This window comes from Pelodiscus sinensis, chromosome 2 (genome assembly GCF_049634645.1).
Source record: "Pelodiscus sinensis isolate JC-2024 chromosome 2, ASM4963464v1, whole genome shotgun sequence".
NCBI lineage: Eukaryota > Metazoa > Chordata > Testudines > Trionychidae > Pelodiscus > Pelodiscus sinensis.
In genome coordinates, this window is record NC_134712.1 from 186,822,918 (window position 1) to 186,842,432 (window position 19,515).

General features: G+C 43.7%; 1 long non-coding RNA gene across 3 annotated transcripts in view; it reads left to right on the top strand.

Moving 5' to 3' along the window:
• LOC102446248 (uncharacterized) overlaps nucleotides 1–19,515 on the top strand; it is a 63,553-nt gene that overhangs the window by 7,889 nt on the left and 36,149 nt on the right. For 2 of the 3 annotated variants that reach the window (XR_003091380.2, XR_332801.4), the window contains one exon: nucleotides 10,370–10,707. The exons of the other annotated variant lie outside the window; for it this stretch is intronic. This is a non-coding gene — a long non-coding RNA (uncharacterized LOC102446248). Of the gene's footprint in view, nucleotides 1–10,369; nucleotides 10,708–19,515 lie in introns of those variants that run through there. 3 annotated transcript variants of the gene reach the window in all.

Here is a 19,515-nt window from a genome sequence, read left to right on the forward strand (position 1 = left end):
GCAGGGTTTCAGTCAAACTGTACTGGCATTTGTGCACAATCTGCAGCAACTCAGCTGCTGCTACTTCAGAAGAAGTTTGTTCTTCTCAAGATGGAGAGACAAGATTTTGACCACTACAAAAAATGCTGGGTTTGCTATGGAAGTAAGGAAAACCTGATTCACAGCTGTGTACTTCACTGCAGCCCATGCAGGTTTTCAGATAAGGAGGTTATTAGCAAATCAAGCACCATCGGCAGTTACGTCTGCTAAAGGCAAAATTGTGCCTTCACATAGGGAGATGGTGCAAAGCCTGAGTGATGAGGCCTGGAAGTAGTCTTTGAAAGGCCTAGCTTCCAGTGGTACTGGGGGAGGTGGCTTGGGAAGTGGTTCTTGTTCCACTTTTGGAAAAGTATAGCCAGTGGATCCTATTCTATAGCTCTGTTAGGTCTTAATCAATGTTCCCTCTAATCTTCTCCATCCAAGTGCAGATTTTTTCCATCAGTGTGCAGAATAAATTGTATGTGCCCTGAGGCATGTGTAGATGTGCACCACCAGTGGAAACAAAACTTTAATTGTGGACACCCTGGTAATCAGCTGGGCAGCATTTGAATTTCTTCTGAGTGGTCACACAAGCACTGAGCTTGCAGGGAACACTGGTCTTGATCCTGCAAGATGGTGAGCAGTATGGCCCCAGTCCAACAAAGCATTTAAGCACTTTAGGAACATGGGTAGTTTTGGAGAAGGCAACGGGCCTACTCTTGTGTTTTTAACTGAGCACAGTTTCAGAGAGTTGCTGAATCAGGCCCAGAGTGCTGACGAGCACCTTGTAGCATGGAGCCTCTAGTGCCTGGATAAATAAGGGACTGGTCTCCTTACCCCTTATAAATCAGGGGTGGGCAACCAAGAACAGTGAGTGGGCTGCATGAGGGGCCTTCCTTCATCTCAGTGGTCTGCAGCAACCCACAGCTCACTGGGGTTCCACCTTGGCCCGCAGACCCCCGGTCTGCCCCCTCACATGCCTCTCATGCACTGGTGTACTGGAGCCCCACACTTCTGCCCTTCCCTCCCAGCACCTTCAGAGCACCACAAATGGCCTGATTCATGCTCTGTCCCCACTCCTCCCCAGCTCCCCCACCCTCCCAGAGCCTGAATGCCGCAAATCAGCTCCAATGCCCCAGTGTGTGGTGTTCCAGCTCTGAGAGAGAGGGGGAGGAGCCGGGACAGAGCATGAATCAGGTGATTTGTGGTACTCCGAAAGTGCTGGTAGGGAGAGGGAGCAGTAGGATGTGTGGAGCTCCGATGCCCCAGTGCATGAGAGGTGACGGGGGGGAAGGGAACCAGACAGGATGTCTGTGGGCCACAGGTTGACTCCTGGTGCTATAGACTATATTGCGTCTCAATTACATAGCCAGAGCACAGTGCAAAGGAGCTTTAGATACCCAATGTTCATTTTTAAACACCAATGGTGTTAATTTATACAAACCCTTTCATAATCCTTGGTCGCTTGTTTATCAAGTTCACAATCAGTAAGTTTCTTTACTGAGCTGTGAAATTTCAAAGCCATTATCATTTGTAATAACCATGGTGCACTAGCCATTTGTTTTTCCATTTTCAGCTAAAATGTGCAGCGGCTGTGTGATGGGAAACACCACGGGGCACTCTAGGATTTATTGTTTATTATAAGCCAATGTCTGATATGTTTTTTTGGGGAAAAAAAGTTAATTAGCATATACAATTTTGAAGGCAAAACAATATGCAATAATGAATGTCTTTTAGTGAAAAAAAACCCCAAAGGCACCATTATATTGAACAAACAAACTTCTTGCTATATTTTATTTTATTACCCTTAGTAAGTTTAATTTCCCTGGAAATTTAACACAATTCTATTGCAGTTGCTCTAAAAGGTTATACAATATAATTCATAGTGAATGACCACCTTTGTATGGAATTGTAAGCATTTCATAGAATCCTATACAGTTGAATAGCCCTGCTTCCAAAAGTCTTTAGGTTGGAGTAAAATTCAGTGGAAATGTTTTAATTCTCTGGTAAATTTATTCTGACTTTTCTAGAAGGGTAGGGCAGAGAACATTTCAAGTGGGAAGGTTTTTAATAGGGTCTAGTTTCATTGCAGTATATTCAGGCTTCCAAATGCTTAACTTCATGCGTGCTCCATTTCAGAGCATATTTAGCATGTTGTCTCATGGCTGTGCAAGTAAGTAATGTGTCTTCTGGGTTCAGTCCTGTTCTCACTAACAGCACAACCATTAACAGCAACACTACCATTAATACCAAAGTTCCCAATGACTTGAGCGAGAGCCAGAGCTTGGCTTTATAGTTTTATTTTTGTGCAGAGAAGAGAATGTGTTGTTCTCACTGTACTCTTTGCTCAATATTCCAGCCCCCTGGAAGGGAAATTCTCTCACTGATGTCCTCTGCTCTCCTCAGCTTTAAACCACATTGTTTAGCAACTGAACTTTAAGGCCTTTTTATGATTTTTCCAAAAGAGAGACATTTTACCTACTTAATAAACTCTTAGGGTATGTCTAGGCTACATGGCTCCATCGACGGAGCCGTGTAGATTAGTTTACTGACAAAGGGAAATGAAGCGGCAATTTAAATAATCGCCGCTTCATTTAAATAAAAATGGCCACCATGCTGTGCTGATCAGCTGTTGGTCGGCACAGCACAGCAGTCTAGACGGGGATCTGCCAACCCCAGAACCCTTTGTCGGCAGATCCTGTAAGCCTGGGTTCTGGGGTCGGCAGATCCCCATCTAGACTGCCGCTCTGTGCTGACAAACAGCTGATCGGCACAGCACAGTGGCCATTTTGATTTAAATGAAGCGGCGATTATTTAAATCACTGCTTCATTTCCCTTTGTCATCCTGCCTCATCTACATGGCTCTGTTGACGGAGCCATGTAGTCTAGACACACCCTTGGAATTAACAGTTCCTGGCTGCACATTTAGGGCCAGACTGTATATCCCTAAGGGTAGGTATACACCAGGGCTTTGTCTACATTGGCAAGATTTTGTCTACACCAGGGCTTTGTCTACACTGGCTGCGAGTATTTGCGCAAGACAACTGACGTTCTAATGTATGACATCAGTGCTTCTTGCACAAATACTCTTGACGCTCCCGCTCAGGGATAAGCCCTCTTGCGCAAGAGGCCAGTGTAGACAGGCAACGTTAATTTATTGCGCAAGAAAGCCCAATGGCTAAAATGGCCATCTGAGCTTTCCTGTGCAAGAGAGCATCTACACTGGCACGGATGCTTTTGCGCAAAAGCACATGCCAATGTAGACACTCTCTTGCGCAAATACTTTAACGGAAAATCTTTTCCGTTAAAAGTATTTGTGCAAAATCATGCCAGTGTAGACGCAGCCCAGGGGTCTCCAACCTTTTTAAGCACAAGATCATTTTTTTAATTTAAGGTGCAATCCGAGATCTATCTCAAACCCAAATTCCCTTGCCCTGCCTCCTTTGTGCCCCTTCTCTGAGGCCCTATCCCTGTTCACTCCATCCTCCTTCCCTCTCCCATCCTCCCTCACTTTCATCAGGCAGGGGCAGTGGGTTGGGGTGCAGGCTCTGGTCTTGGATTAAGGGATCTCAAGTGTGTGAGGGGCTCTAAGCTGAGCTTGGGACAGGCAGTCAGGGTGCAGGAGGGATTCTAGGGGCAGGGTGTTTGCGTGCAGGGGTGCTCGGGGCTGAGGCAGGGGCTTGGGTGTAGGAGGGGGTTCATGACTGGGGTGGGTTTCGGGATGTGATCTCTGACTGTGCACTGCTTACCTCAGGTGGCTCTTTGGTGGTGGTGCAGTCAGGCTAAGGCAGGCTCACCCTTGCCCTGGCCCTGCACCACTCCCAAAGTCAGCCAGCAAACTCCATCCTAAGTCCTGTTATGCCCCACACTCTGCTCTGTGGAGATAGGACACAGAGTGGGAGGGGGCACCTTGACATCAGTGCCACTCTTCTTCCTCCCCTGCCCTGCACTGCAAGCAGGAGGCTCCCGGGGCTGGCGGGAGTTAGCTCCAACACAGAGGGCAAGAAATGCACAGCAGTAGGGGGAGGGGCAGCTGAAGCACCAGCACTTGATAGCCTCTTGGCCAACCCTGTCAGGATCACCTGTCAGAGGCTCCAAGATCTATCAATAGATCCCGATCTACTGGTTGGTGACCACTGGTCTACACTTACCAGGGCATCAGTGCTGTGTCAATCCATCCCCCTTGGGATTGTTTTAGCTGGTCTAGTAAAGACCCAATAAATCGACCACTGATTGTTCTCTTGTCGATTCCGGTACTCCACCGGAATGAGAAGCATAAGGCAAGTTGATGGGAGAATTTATCCTGTCAACCCCCCACAGTGGAGATCCTGCAACAATTCGATCTACAGCTGTAGTTGGGTACCTTTGGTTGACATTGTCCCCTCGGTACTGCCCTTTATATGTGGAGAGCACTTATATACACAGCTAATCCTATGTTGAGTGCTCCTTATGACAATTGAAAATTCTGCAATCTAGTCCTTTTGCTATGGTTCTGTAAACTTACAGATTCCAGGGAGCATCAATGTTCAGCTTCAGTGTTGCAACCTATGGTAGTTTGCAAATCTGTTTTCTGGAGTTGCAACACTTTCTCTAGCAGCTCTGGGTGCAAACATAATACTTAGACTGTAAATTGAAGTAATAGAGATTATGCACTATCTAGCACATTACTAATTACACCGAATTAAAGGGCACTTAATGACATGACTGACACATTGTACTATCATGTACATAAAATGTGGTCTAGGGGATTAAAGGAGTCTGTGTTAGGAGATAAACTTGGGTGTTTTGTGGTCACGGGCTAAATATCTCCTGCTGTTAAAACAGAAAATCCAAGTGGCTTTACAAATCTACAGCAAGCCAGAGAGCACATTGACAAGATGTAAGTGACCACTAGCAAGGGCCAGATGTTGCAACCTTCACACGGAGTGGCACTTATGCATGCAAGGGGTTTCATTGAATAGTACTAATTCATGTATCTTATGGAGGTCAATATGATCAGAAGATGCTGAATCTGGCCGTAGGTTATTGACCTACAAATCTAGCCTTTTAAAATGGATGTGAAATGAGTGGCTTGGGCTAGTGCCACACTGACACTGACAATATTTTAGCTCAGTTTTCTTACAGTACTAATAAGAAAATAATCACTTGAGAAGTGGATAAAATTAGAATTTGCTCTAGCAGACATTGTCTGAGGCACTGCCCCATTCCTTTAACAGCTTGAGCTTTTTGTGTTGATATTCAGAAGCAGCCCCCCAAAAGATACATTTCTGTTGCCTGGGGTTAACAACTCCTGAGATTTCTGGAGTCAAGCTAGTACATTAACACCTTAGATTTAGGAAGTGCACAGCTACAAGCAAATGTCTGTGGATGATAGAAGCAAATCAGACACTGCTTTTGTACATCACAAGGGATTATTTCATTTTACTGCTATGCCCCTTGGCTTTACAAATGCACCTGTAAAGCTCCTGAGGTTAATGAAAAAATGTCTTGGTAAAATTAATTTACCATAGCTGTTTTGTTACCTCTGATGGAGACAAAATATTAGAACTGACTACATATAAGCAGTATTGCTAGACCTGCGTGCAGTGTTTGCTACAGTGAGCTGGGCATCATTTTATTATTTAATGCCAGCAATGCAGACTTATATTATTAAAAACCTGGGGCTTTTTTTGGAGTAAACTTGCTATAATAACTGGTGTGATGGGGTGTTCACATTACACAAGCCACAATACAGCCTAATTGCCGACAAGGCGCAGCTGGAGAAGAAGCTGGGCTAACATTATGAAGACAGGAAAAACTTAAATAACAACAAATGGTCTGGTAGCACTTTATAGACTAACAAAACATGTAAATGGTATCATGAGCTTTGTGGCCACAACCCACTTCTTCATATGACTGGAGAGTTGGAAGTCCAGATGCAAGAAAGGAGGAGGAAACTGCAGGGAAGGGGCTTGTAGCTGCCCTCTAGAGGGAAAGGGAGTTGATCTGGGAAATCCAGGGGGAGAGCATAAACATAGTTTGACATCTGTATTCGGGGTGGGGGCAATTATCTTGGGATGTCACATGCTGGGCTCTCCCCCCCTGTGTGTAGTGGTATATGGGCATCTCTGCTGGGGTGATGCTGGTCTAGCTTAATAGGGAAGCCTAGGTGCTGTTGACAGCCACTCTGGGACCAGCTGCTGCAGCATTGTCTCTGCCTTGCCTCTCTGCAGGCACGCACTGTTGTACAGGAAACATGGCCATTAGGAGTAGGAGGTGGGAGCACAGGAGAACAGCTGTTCCATCCTGCTGCTGCCTCCATTTCCCATGAGCCGAAATGGGAAGCGGGGAGGGAGCAGTGCAGGGAGGACATGGTGCCCCAGACCAAAGCAGTTTCTGCAGGGCAGCGAGGCAGTTGCAGAAATGGAGGGGGTGTGGCATATGACACCCCCCAATGCCTTGCCACTGTTTGAAGGGCCAGTGCCTCTCCATAGCCTCTTTAACTATGCCCAGGGGGGAGACTAAGCCTTGGGGTCTTTTCCTGACTAGGAGGTGAAGTAGCCCCGTGGAACAGACAATGTGCTGGTGCTTGTACTATAAAGGTGAGGAGCACAAATAAGCAAGTGGATTGATAACTAGAGGGACCCTGGGTGCAACCCAGAGTTGTGGACAGGTTTGGGTTCCCCCACCAATCTCTGGGAAGTGTCACAGGGCCTAGAAGTGGAACAGAAAAGCAGCTGAGGACATCTTGTCTGGTGGGACTTTGTTACCCCACAAGGGGGAAATTGTACAGTGACCAGACTGCACAGCCGACACAAGAAGAGGGAACACTCCAAGTCACAGAGACAGAGAGAGAGATGGCATCAGTCAATGAGGACACGGGGTACTGCTGGGGTGAAAGCTAAGGCCTAGTGTATAGTACCTCCTCCTGTCAATCTAAGTTGTGCAACTTCAGCTACACAAATAAATCAGTGTACTTACCACAGTGTCTTCTATGTGGTAAGGTTGGCGGGGCAGCTCTCCTGTCAACTCTGGTTTCTCTTCTCGTCCAGGTGGAGTACCTGAATCAATGGGAGAGTGCTCGGAGATCGATGTATCATGTCTGCTTGGCATCGATTTACTGTGTAGTGAAGATAAGCCTAAATTCCCAGACCTCGTCACCAGGAAGTGCACCTGCAGCGAGCAGAGCCCTTTACAGCTGGTCACTAGTGAAGAAGATAGAGCAAACCCTAGAAAATGTAAAGGTATAGAGACAGGATTCTGCACTCAGTCATGCCAGTGTAAATCCAGAGTAACTGAACAAATTCTGGCTTGTTCAGTCATGTGAAAAATCAACGGAGAAGAGCAATTGCATGGCTAGATGAGTATTTTTTAATTCAACTAAAGCTAACATTTTTGAATGTAGGTGCCTGAAGTTAGGCACAGAAAGCCATGTATAGTCTCCTAAAATAAGTGGCCATAGTGTGGAGAGCCAAATTATGAATGGTAGACTAGAAGCATTTTTATACTTTTTGCTCTCAAATGACTATCAGCTGCTTTCTAGTTGCCCTATGAATGGCCAGCGTTCTTTGTTTTCTGATATGTTTGGACTCTGTCACATCACAAACACAGGCACACAATAAACCCAAACTTCCTGTGATGTTATCTACACGGGGGATGGCAGAGGCTGTTCTGCCCCACTAGTGTAAGCCCCGGTGCAGAGACACAGTAAAACTGTGTATGCTGTGTAGGGTTGCCAGGTGTCCAGTATTTTTGCCTCCTGTCAGGTAAAAAAAGTTCAGAAAATACCAGACACCTACAATGTCCGGTACTTTTTGATTTTTTTTCCCGGCCAGGAGGCGAAAATCCTGGGCTGTCCAGCTGAATACAGCCTGGCAACCCTAGTGCTTACCCGTGTGGGAAGGCAAGTTGGCGGGCAGCTGCTGGCAGCCTGTTAGGGTCAAAAAGTCTCGCTACATGTTTCACATTTCTTAAAGGGGCCACACTGTTTTTGTTTGTTTTTTTGCTTAACAACTCTTGGGGGTCCTTTTGTATTTTTTCTTAAACCATCTGGCAACCCTAACATCGCTGTGACTTGCACCTGTGCCACTTGGAGCTGGGGTAAACTGCTCTGGTAACTCATTACAGCAGAGCAGAACACCAACACCAGCAGTACCAGTTCAGTGATAGCATCATGGCTACTCTGTCAGTTACTAGTTGGCGAGCACAAGGCCTCCTACTAAAAGGAAATTGCTCTCCAGAGTTGGCTTCTGTAGTGAGCAGCTTTCTGGGCTCTGTGCAAACTGTGGCGATGTATGTCGTTATGCTGCCACCTTGTGTAAAAGAGAGCTGAATAAAGATGGCTGACACAGATGAGTCAGTACAGTAGTGCTGAGATTTGGTCACAACTTAAAAATAGATAGCCCTAGCTACATTGCTGAGGGCCATGAAACATGTCACGCCCTGTGCAATGTAGTTAGCTCAACACAACCCAATAATGGGATTCTTCTGCTGACCTAGCTACCACCTCTTTTGGGGATGGAAACCTAAAGTAGTGAAAAAAACTCATCCCTCAGTCTTGGCATCATCTACACCAGGGCTTGGTAATAAGTGGCCAGTGTATCAGATGTAGTACGATAGGGTGAGCCCCTAGTGGGACACCAGATGCTTTATTTACCCGAGCGTTCCCACAGATCCGGTTGCTTTCAGCTCTTATTGGCTGTGGCTCGTCATTCGCTGTTGGTGGGCCACTTACTGTTCACCCCGGTGTAGATCTTGCCAACACTGATGGAAGAAGTTTTTTCACTGCTCTAGTTATTCCACCCCCAAAGAGGCTGTTGTGACACAGCTGCAGCACTACAACTGTGCCACTACAGTTGGCTTTGGGGTAGCTGTGCCCTGAGAGTCAGAAATGAAACCGAGGGCGAAATTTTCCTTGCTGTGCTGTCATTTTCAGCTTGTTTTAATCACCAGCAATGTTTCTGGTTCTCTGTAAGATGCAAATACAGAGACTGTTTTTGCTTTGGGGCTCTTTCAATCTAAAACTGGTCTGGTGTTCAGTATCCCTAGTGATTCTGATATCAACTGGGAGAATATTTCTATTGTAATAGACCCAGAGAACTAATATTAACTAGTGTCCCTCACTGTGCTACGTGCTGTACACAACCACTAGGATATCACTCTTACTGTACTGAGGACTTTCTGCCATAAGCACAGGGAGATCAGAACACCAAAGTTGGTCGCCTCTTGGCAGAGCTAAGAAAATGGTTTTGGTCTAAGAATCTTGTCAACTGTACTTCATCCACCACAGAAATGACAGAAGCTGAATAAATACATCTTGCTGAAAGAGAGGAAAATTTCAGAGGAAAGCGGGATCAAAACTAAGTGGCTACCTCTACACTGGCATGATTTTCCAGAAATGCTTTTAACGGAAAAGTTTTCTGTTAAAAGCATTTTCAGAAAAGCGCGTCTAGATTGGCAGGACGCTTTTCCACAAAAGCACTTTTTGCGGAAAAGCATCCGTGGTCAATCTAGACGCGCTTTTCTGCAAAAAAGCCCCAATCGCCATTTTCACGATTGGGGCTTTTTTGCTCAAAACAAATCTCTGCTGTCTACACTGGCCCTTTTGTGCAAAAGTTTTTCGGAAAAAGACTTTTGCCCGAACGGGAGCAGCATAATATTTCCGCAAAAGCACTGACAATCTTACATGAGATCGTCAGTGCTTTTGCGGAAATTCAAGCGGCCAGTGTAGACAGCTGGCAAGTTTTTCCGCAAAAGCAGATGATTTTGCCGAAAAACTTGACACTCTAGACACAGCCAGTGAGTAACCCAGGCCCAGGGAGTTTTTGACATGTTACCTTTAGAAAATGGCAAAGTGGATAAATTGGGCAGCGATTATCCTGTTTTGATTTATTGCAAGGCAAGAAAAATGCCATGTTTAAGCAACATGTGTTTAACTGTGACAACCAAAAATCAGGAAATATTTTCCTAGACTATTCATCACACACCAGAAATTATAACAGTCTTTCAGAGGGTGTAATGTATGATGAAAATTATTGAGCGGTTATAAAAGATGAGCAATGCAGATGACAATTATATTAATAACATGTATAATCCCAAAGTGTGTGAAACTCTAGAGAGTATCAGAAACTTGGAAACATCAAGAATAAAATCAAGACAGTAATCGCACAGTAAATTCTTAGCATGAGATCAAATAGCATCCAGTGAAGAATAAACCACATTGTGTTAGAAGATCATAAGGCCCAATTTTTAAGAGGTGTATTCGCAATGCCGCCCGTGGGAGGTTATCTCTGAAAAATCAGTTCTCCTCTAACCTAATAAAATAAATGTTGCAAGTTCAGTTCTAATGTGGTTTGCTTTGTATTCCATGCAGAAGAAATTGGGAAGGTACAAAGTAAGAGCAGAGAGAAAAGAATCAAATGAAAATGGGAGCAGAGAGCTGGCAGCGTGTAATAGAGTGGGAGAAGGAGGAGCAGAGCGTCAAGAAAGATTTTGAACTCAATCGCTGGCTCTCAGCGTTTCCAGAGTACTGTAACCCTTTCAGGGATCTGATTTGCCTTGTGTTCCCCAAGTGTCACCTCACTTAAAAACTTAAAATCAGACCTAAAAATACAAAAGTGTCACAGCACATGAAGACTGAAAAATTGCTGACTTTCACATGTTCATGTAATTATAAAATAAATCAATTGGAATAAAAATATTGTACTTACATTTCAGTGTATAGTATATAGAGGAGTACAAACAAGTCAGTGTATGAAATTTTAGTTTGTATTGACTTCATTAGTACTTTTAATCTAGCTTCTTAAAATTAAGCAAATATTAAGATAAGGTGATGCATGCCATGGCAAACCTCTGCATCCCCCTTGGGTACATTTACCCCTGGTTCAGGACCAGTGAACTAGAGAATACAAAGGAACTGCTTGGATGTAACTGGAAGAAGAATTTGGCCTTTATATAGCTACCCAGCAGTTCCCACCTTCAGTTCCTCTTGCTTGTCCCATATTCATTCTCTCATTTGTTGTACAGCTGAACACACAGATTGTACCGGTAAATACCAACACCTGCCGTTATGCTAGGGCAATAAGAAACTGAAATGGATTTGAGACTGTACTCACTGTGTGCTCTCATATATTGAGACAGAGAGTTCACTTCCAATAGTGCTCTTCATCTGAATGGAAGAGTGTGTCATAAATCTAACTCATTCACTAATCATGAGTGAATTTATTAGGCATAAAAGATGTAGTACAGGTTGAACCTCTCTAGTCTGGCACTTTGGTCCAGCAACATCTGTGATCTGGCATGATTTTAGTTAGCCGGATGTCCACTTATCATAGGTGTGGCCAAGTTTCCCACATAAGGTTTGTTTGCAGCTACTGGTCCTGGCTCTCAGTGTTCTGTGCTGCTTTTATCTCTAATTTACCCCTAATTGTCTTCTAAGAGCCCAATAAGCAGTGCAAGTATTGTTAACGTTGCTAAACAATATCGATCTCCTATGATCTGGCAAATTTTTTGATTCGGCACCGGTCAGGTCTTGAGGGTGCCGGACTAGAGAGGTTCAAACTGTACTGCTGATAGATATGTATCATGTGGGAGGTCAGATTATCTGCTCTAGAATGGTGAGAATCCTGTTCCCTATGAGCTGAAAAAGGGTTAGTTCAGGTTAGCTAGACACACCTGAGGCCAGCTATGGGCTACCAGTGACCTTTAAAACCCTCTCTTGTGCTGAGAGAGGGGAGGAAGACAAGCCGTGGAAGGGGATTCTCCTAGAATGCTGTTCTCCTTCCTGTGAAACAGCCATTGTTAATGGATTGTTTGGGGGAAGGAGTGGCACCCACGGGGCAGCATGGTGAGGCAACAGCCCAGGTTGGAGGCAGGGAAAGGTGTTCAGCTTTTTGAGTTATGAACTTGTTTTGTTTGGCTTAAGAGTATCCCTGAGGCCCGCCTTGTAAAAATGGAGGAATAAAAAACCTGAGTGAGGAATAAAAAACCTGTCTACAGTGGGACTGATTTACTTGCAGCTGTCTCCATCACCAGAGGGGAACTGTTGTGACTGGAGAGGTCAAGGAGGGGCCCTGCCATGCCATCAGTGGGGGAAATGATGTGAAATAATTTAGACAGATAAACTAAAGTAACTATTTATATTTTACATTACGTTCATTTGCCCTTTTATCATATCTTTCACCTGAGGACCTCACAGTGCTTCACGTATATTACTTAACTAGTGAACGTGTAAAAATGACATTATGTGATTTCATGCTTATCGTGTCTCTCTTATTTCACAGCAGATGTGTTCAGTTTACAAATGCAGGCCTCAAAATCTGTTACATTTGTTGCAGGGGCAGGGACTCAGGCTATAAAGATATTTTTTCCCCTAACTGCAAACGCATTAGGATCTGAGATCCAAGCTGGTTTCTTTTGTTCTTTCTTCATCATCACCACTATTGAAGATTCTGCATTCCTCTGTACAATTCCTACTTTCTGGCTATTGGGAATGGGGGAGGAGAGAAAAACAAAAAAAGTATGAAAATATAGTATGGATGTTGTGCAAACCAAATATGGAATCCTTCAGTACTGTTTTCATAGCGTCACTTTTCAAAGGAGAGACCCCTTTAAAATGATCAAGATGGATCCCGTACAAGGCCCTGATCATCTCCAAACCTATATCTTTGCTTAACAGTGAGTACTTGAATAGTCCCACTGAATTGTTTGTAGGCTCAGAGCCCAAATCATTTAGGTTATGTCTGCACTGCAATAAAACACCTGCAACTGGCTTATACCAGCTGCCTTGAGCTTGTGAGTCTATAAAATTGGAGTGTAGATGTTCTGGCTCAGACTGTAGCCTGTCTTTTGGGATGCGGGAGGGTCTCAGTGCTTAGACTCCAGCCCTAACTCAAATGTCTACACTGCAGTTTTATAGCTCTGCACCCTGGCCCTATGAGGCTGAATCAATAGCGGGGGGCAGCAATGGGTTTTACTACAGTATAGACAGTCCTGATGGGGAGATGAGCTGTGGAAGAGAGAGTAAGAATGAAAGGAGAAGGTAGCTCACTCAGCACACAAGAAGTGAGGCTGTTCCAAATGTAGGAGGCCACGTGAAAATAGGAATGAACTGAAGAGTAGGAAAAACTTAAAAAACAACAGATAGTCTAGTAGCACCTCCTACCTGAAGAATAGGTGGAGACTGAAGAGAGGCCTGCCTGGAAAACAAATGCTTAGGCGCACATATGTAAGTGAGAGCTTACTTGGCAGCAGAATCTATGTAGGGCCTTGCAGATGAGGATGGGGAGACTGAATATCGGCTGAAAGAGAGTAAACTCAAAAGGGGTCATGAGGGCATGCTGGTAAAAGTTAGTACTGCACCTTATTCACTATGCAAGGATATATGGTCTGCAGCTTTTCTAGCCATAAGCACAGTAACTTCCCTTATTTCAACTTCAAATGCAATAATAAAACCTGGTTTGTTTGATATTGCTTCCTAATGATTGAGGTGCTGAAATGTTGCCCCCCCAAAAGTTGTCTTGGTGATAAGAATATTTTTTTCTTCAGATGAATGAAATAGGTTGAAGTTTTTCCAGTTTCAGAATGTTCCTACTCAAGTAGACGCTGATAAACTTGTAAATTAAGATTTCTCAAAGTGCTAATTATTTCTGAGGCGTCGCTTGCTTAGCAAGTTTTCAGATTGCTAATTTATGGTTACAATAATTTGAAAATCTAGATCATGTGTGTGTGTATGTTATGCGGGGGAGGGAGATAAAGAGAAAGCTCTGTGATTTTCGAACTTCTAGATCCACTGATGTTTAAAATCCCAGCAAACCAGTAAAACTGTCATGTTAAGGAATGTAATAGGGAAGCTGGCACATTCAGTGAAATTGGGCTGAGCACTCCTGTCCAGTCCGGGCTCTGCTAGTTGGGCCAATGAAGAGGGTGGGGGACCACGGGCAGAGCTAGCTGAGGCTTGGTGGAGTCCAGGCTGAGAACAGAGCCAATCAGTAGAAGGGCAGTGGAAGGAGCTGCCAGAGAGCTGAAAGGTAGGAGAGAAGCTAGTGGGGTTTGCTGGCTGGTGTTCCTGAGCCAGAGTGAGTTGCCATCTGGCGCTCAGTCCGAGAGCCGGAGCAAAGGCCCAGAAAGGGCTACGGAAGAGAAAGCAGCAGAGAGAGTTACCTTCTGATGTCTCCTTGCTGAAGAGAGGACTCATGAAAGGGCCAGGGGGAGCCAAGGATGCTGCACTGGCAAAGATGCTCCCAGCAATGAGAATTCCTGCTGGGGAAAGCAGGGTTGTACCTCGGAAGGACAGATTGAGGTGGTCGTCCTAGCAAGAAGTGGAGGTCTAGCAGAGTTTGGATGTGGCAGAAGAAGCCAAAATGAGGTATTATGTTAATGCCAAAGAGAATATGTAATTTCAAGGCCTATGTGCAGTGAGGTGATATGGATCAGGTTTTGGGACTTTTGTTATGGCTGACTGGTACAATGTTTGTCCATAAGCTGTTGGTGGATTAGAGCAGGAGTTTTCAAATTCTGGGTTGTGGCTTGTAAGGTCAAGCCACTATCTGGGCATGAGACACCTTGTTTACCTGTGCCTCTTCTGGTGCAGGGATCGCAGCTGATGTTGGTCATGGATCACCGTTCCTGGCCAATGAGAGTTATGGGAAGCAGTGTCCCAGTCCACACTGCTTCATGCAGCTCCTACGATTGCCCGTGCCTGTGGAGGTGCAGAGAAACAAAGTGCCTCGTGGCCAGCTAGCAGCTACCCTTTACAAGCTATGACCCAGAGTTTGAAAACCCCTGAACTAAAGGATAAGATTCTCTGAAATTATTGAGGATTCAAGTAGGGATTAAAAAAACGGATTAATCAGTTAACCGGTTAAATGTTAGGTTAAGTGGTCTGGGGGTGGGGCTGGAGCTTGGCTCTGGCTGTCACTGGCTCCCGGCCTGTGCTGGGGCAGCCTTCCACCTGTGGCAGGCCGTGGGCAGAGGACTGCTCCTGGGCACTGGTTTATCAGTGCCCAGTAAACATCACTTGTCAAGGGTAATGCTTACCAGGTAACGGGTTACCTGTTCGCATCCCTGGATTCAAGAGAAAAACAGAGGTAAGTGGCCACTTACAGGTCTGCCATGAGGCCACCACAGGTGTCCAAGAGCCTCGGCACCAGGTTACAGCATTGTGTTCTCCCAATATAGTTACAAGTTGTCTTGTGGTGTCTGGGATCAAACCACATTGAACTGTGCTCAGTGACTCAATTACAGTTATAGGCAATAAGCCTGAAACTTGCTCTATGCAGAAAGATGCGTATCTCTGTGCAATGCCCTCTGATTGCTGGGACTTTCTGGGAGGGTGCAGGGTTCTGCTTGCACAGAGACGGTTGCAGGACTGGGGCCGTAGAACAGATGAGCCTTGATCTCTGTCTTTTCTCCCTGCTTTTTTCCCTGCTCTCTGTCCCTACCAATAACTATGATATTTGTATTGTGCACTAATAAAATATATCAAAGCCATGTCAAATTTGCTTGGCAATTTTTCTGTGGTAGTAAACTGGAGGAGCTGATTTTAAGAATGGGCCATAAATTAAAGGTGGAGAGCGGACTCCTGGAAAAATCTGCTTTTCTTATGAGTATGTGATATCTAGTTACTATGATGATAACACTGGGTTCTGTCTTGCAAAAGCTCTAAGGACCTTCAGCTCCTATTGATTTCAGCCAAGAAGCAGCCTCAAGCCCCACCAAAGCAATGATAGATTGTGTGTGTTTTATCTGATGAACCTGTAAATCTTTACTTGCAAGAAAAATAAATTGTTTTTAGATATTTGAGATAAAAACGATGGTAGTCTTACACTAGGAGCAAGCAGTTTTTGTAATGTAAGGTTACCATGTCTGGTGTATGACTGAAATAAATATACAAATATAATAACACTATAATAAAACTGTGTCTAGACTGGCCAATTTTCCGGAAAATCAGCCGCTTTTCCGGAAAAACTTCCCTGCTGTCTACACTGGCCGCTTGAATTTCCGCAAAAGCACTGACGATCTCATGTAAGATTGTCAGTGCTTTTGTGGAAATACTATGCTGCTCCCGTTCGGGCAAAAGTCTTTTTCCGAAAAACTTTTGCGCAAAAGGGCCAGTGTAGACAGCAGAGATTTGTTTTCCACAAAAAAGCCCTGATCGCGAAAATGGTGATCAGGGCTTTTTTGTGGAAAAGCGCGTCTAGATTGGCCATGGATGCTTTTCCGCAAAAAGTGCTTTTGTGGAAAAGCGTCCTGCCAATCTAGACTCTCTTTTCCGAAAATGCTTTTAACGGAAAACTTTTCCGTTAAAAGCATTTCCGGAAAATCATGCCAGAGTAGCCTGAATGTTTCTTACAAGTGATAAGTACAAGGAAGTAGGCACAAGTGGAATTGGGTGGATGGTTTTGATGAAAAGACAGCAGAATAGCAGCTAATTATTACTTATAGAGAGATAAGGCTAAAAACAACAGAGGTTGAGAACAACTTCTGGAAGACCTGTTATATGGGTATAATACCATGAAGAGGAAATGGAATAGCTATTTATGTTTTGACAATGGGTGTTGCCGCCTGTTGACCAGACCTTCTAAGCCAGTATTTATGGATTAGAAAGGCTTTGTAAATTTGTATTTTCAAAAGCTGGAAATGGGCCACAGAGGATGCATCACCTGATGAGTACCTGTTTAGGATTGCCAGGTGTCCAGTTTTGAACCGGACAGTCCAGTATTTGAGCTTTCTGTTTGGGAAACAAATTGAGAAAATCTAAATGAGAAAATATAACTGTCTGGTATTTTCTAAATAAGATGTACTATAGATTGTGATGTAATGTCAAGTGTGTCCGGTATTTTTGTTGAAACTATCTGGCAACACCTGTACCTGTTCTGTTCATTCCTTCTGAAACACCTGGTGTTGGCCACTGCCATAAGACAGGATAGTGGGTTATATGTGCTATTGGTCTGACCCAGTGTAGCCGTGCTTATCATCTTATGTATTTGTGTGGTGCTGTTTAAAAATCTGAGGCCTTCTTGATTTTTTGAAATTTAAATTAGGCATTAGTAGGAGAGCTATGAAAATTGCTTTTATAGTTATGAGAGTTATGAGTATTTTGTGAAAATGTGAATGCATTAATATTAAGAAGGATGAACATATAGGGTGCGTCTAGACTGGCAAGATTTTGCGCAAAAACTTGCCAGCTGTCTACACTGGCCACTTGAATTTGCGCAAGAGCACTGACTTTGTAATATAAAAAAACAGTGCTCCTTGCGTAAATACTTTCACGCTCCCGCTCGGGGAAAAGCCCTCTTGCGCAAGAATACTTGCGCAAGAGGGCCAGTGTAGACAGGGAAGAACTGTTTTGTGTAAAAAAGCCCCGATGGCTAAAATGGTGATTGGGGCTTTCTTGTGCAAAATCGCGTCTAGACTGGCCACGGATGCTTTTGCGCAAAAGCACTTTTTGCACAAAAGCATCCGTGCCAATCTAGACGCTCTTTTGCGGAAATACTTTTAATGGAAAAACTTTTCAGTTAAAAGTATTTCTGCAAAATCATGCCAGTCTGGACGCAGCCATAATGTAAATGATTAAATATTTTAATGTATGTTAATGACAAATAGAAGTTTAAAATCCCCTTTTAAAAAGCTTAGCCTATATTCAGATTCCTTTGTCTATTTAGTATTCCCTTTTATTTCCAGCAGAGGGCAGATTTGTTTCATAAACTTTCCATTTGTTCATTTTATCAGAATTGAATTCTAAAGTACATCAGTCTGTTTAATCATTATTGGAACATCAGTCTCTTCCTTTGGCAATTTTCCTCACAAAGTACATTAGAGAGACGATCATACACTAACAGTAAAACAAACAAAAATCCCAGCAGCAACTTCTCATCTTGTAGAAGGTTTGATTAGCCTGCTGTGCACAGAGGCTACATCTAGACTGCAGGCTTCTTTTGGAAGAAGCTTTTCTGGAAGAGATCTTCCGAAAAAACTTCTTCTGAACGAGAGTGTCCACACTGCCAAAGCACATCGAAAAAGCGATTTGCTTTTTCAAAGATAGTGTCTAGACTTAATGGATGTTATCTTGCATGCTATCTCGCATGCGAGCTGTGATTACTATGGGAGGAATAGCTTTTTCTCTTGCTTTTTCCTCTTTCCTCTTCTTTCGAAAGAACTCCCTCTTCCCCATCCACACTTGCTTCTTCCTCATAGAAGGAGGTTTACCAATGTTGGAAAACCCCCTCTGTTCTTTTGATTTTCTTTCAAAAGAACGTGATTGCAGTGTGGATGTAATTGAAGTTTTTTTGGAAAAACAGCCGTTTTTCTGAAAAAAACCTCTGTAGTGTAGACATACCCAGCGAGAAATGCAAATTCTTTCTTCTGATTCTTAAAATCTCCATTGGATTGTTTCCTTGGGAGATAGTTTGAAGATTTACCCCATGTATTGAATGGAATATCCAAAAAGCTCTCCACACTCCTGTCAGCTGACGATAATCAAATGATATAGCTCCTGTTGCAGAGACATGAAATAGGGAGCATTTAAAAAAATTACACTAGTGAAATCCAAACATAATTAAGGCCAAAAGTGAGGGAATGCTTAATATGGTTTTGTCATGCAAAATGCTCTAAGCAAGGAAAGCATAAGCTGTTGTTTTGTGGTGACAAGCCCTGGCACAACGAGCTGCATGCCCATGTTTGCCTAAATCATCTGGATGCTTAAATGCTCCCCTAGTTCCAAAGCAACGTGTTGTGGCAGTGCAGACTGGGGGAATTCTGAAGCAAAGATGCATGCTTTGCTAATTTGCATGTCATCACTCACAACCATCTTTTCCCTTATGGCTATTTCATATAGGAGTCATGGCATGGGAACCAACAGGCATCAAGTTTCTGCATATACTTACTGTTTTAGTGCCTCGTTACAGCTTCCTTCAGCTCCTCTGAGTGCTCATTTCTCAGTTGTTGCATCCCATCCCATGGCCATGTGATTATTCATGGAAATGCTCATATCTTACAGGCATCTATATACACAGTAGTAGTTGTTGCTATTCAATTTGTTCTTGTATGCTCAACATTCTTTTCTATTTTAGGCTTGCTTGACTTTTTCTCCATATTCCTTTTTACACCGTGACTTTGATCAGTGTAAATGTTTTATGAAAATATTAAAGTTAATGTTAAAATTTACATAATACACAGGTTAAAAAAGAGTGTCTGTACATCTGGATATAATGCTTAGCTTATCCAGAAATAAAAAGTTTGTTGAAAGTCAAAGCGATATATAATACATAATAGGGATGTAATAATGTAGTCAATAAGTTTCTTAAACTGGTGTGCCGTGAGGCAGTTGGAGATGTGCCGCGGAGAACAACAGAGTTCAAAATGGCTGCCCTTAAAAGGGCAGGTAACTTTTTTTTTCTCAATAACTTAACTTTCCCCCTGATCCCTTTTCTTTTCCCCCTCAACAAAATATCCTTGGTGTTCCTCATAAAAAAAAAATTATTGTTTGGTGTTCCTCGGTCTTAAAAAGTTTAAGAAACA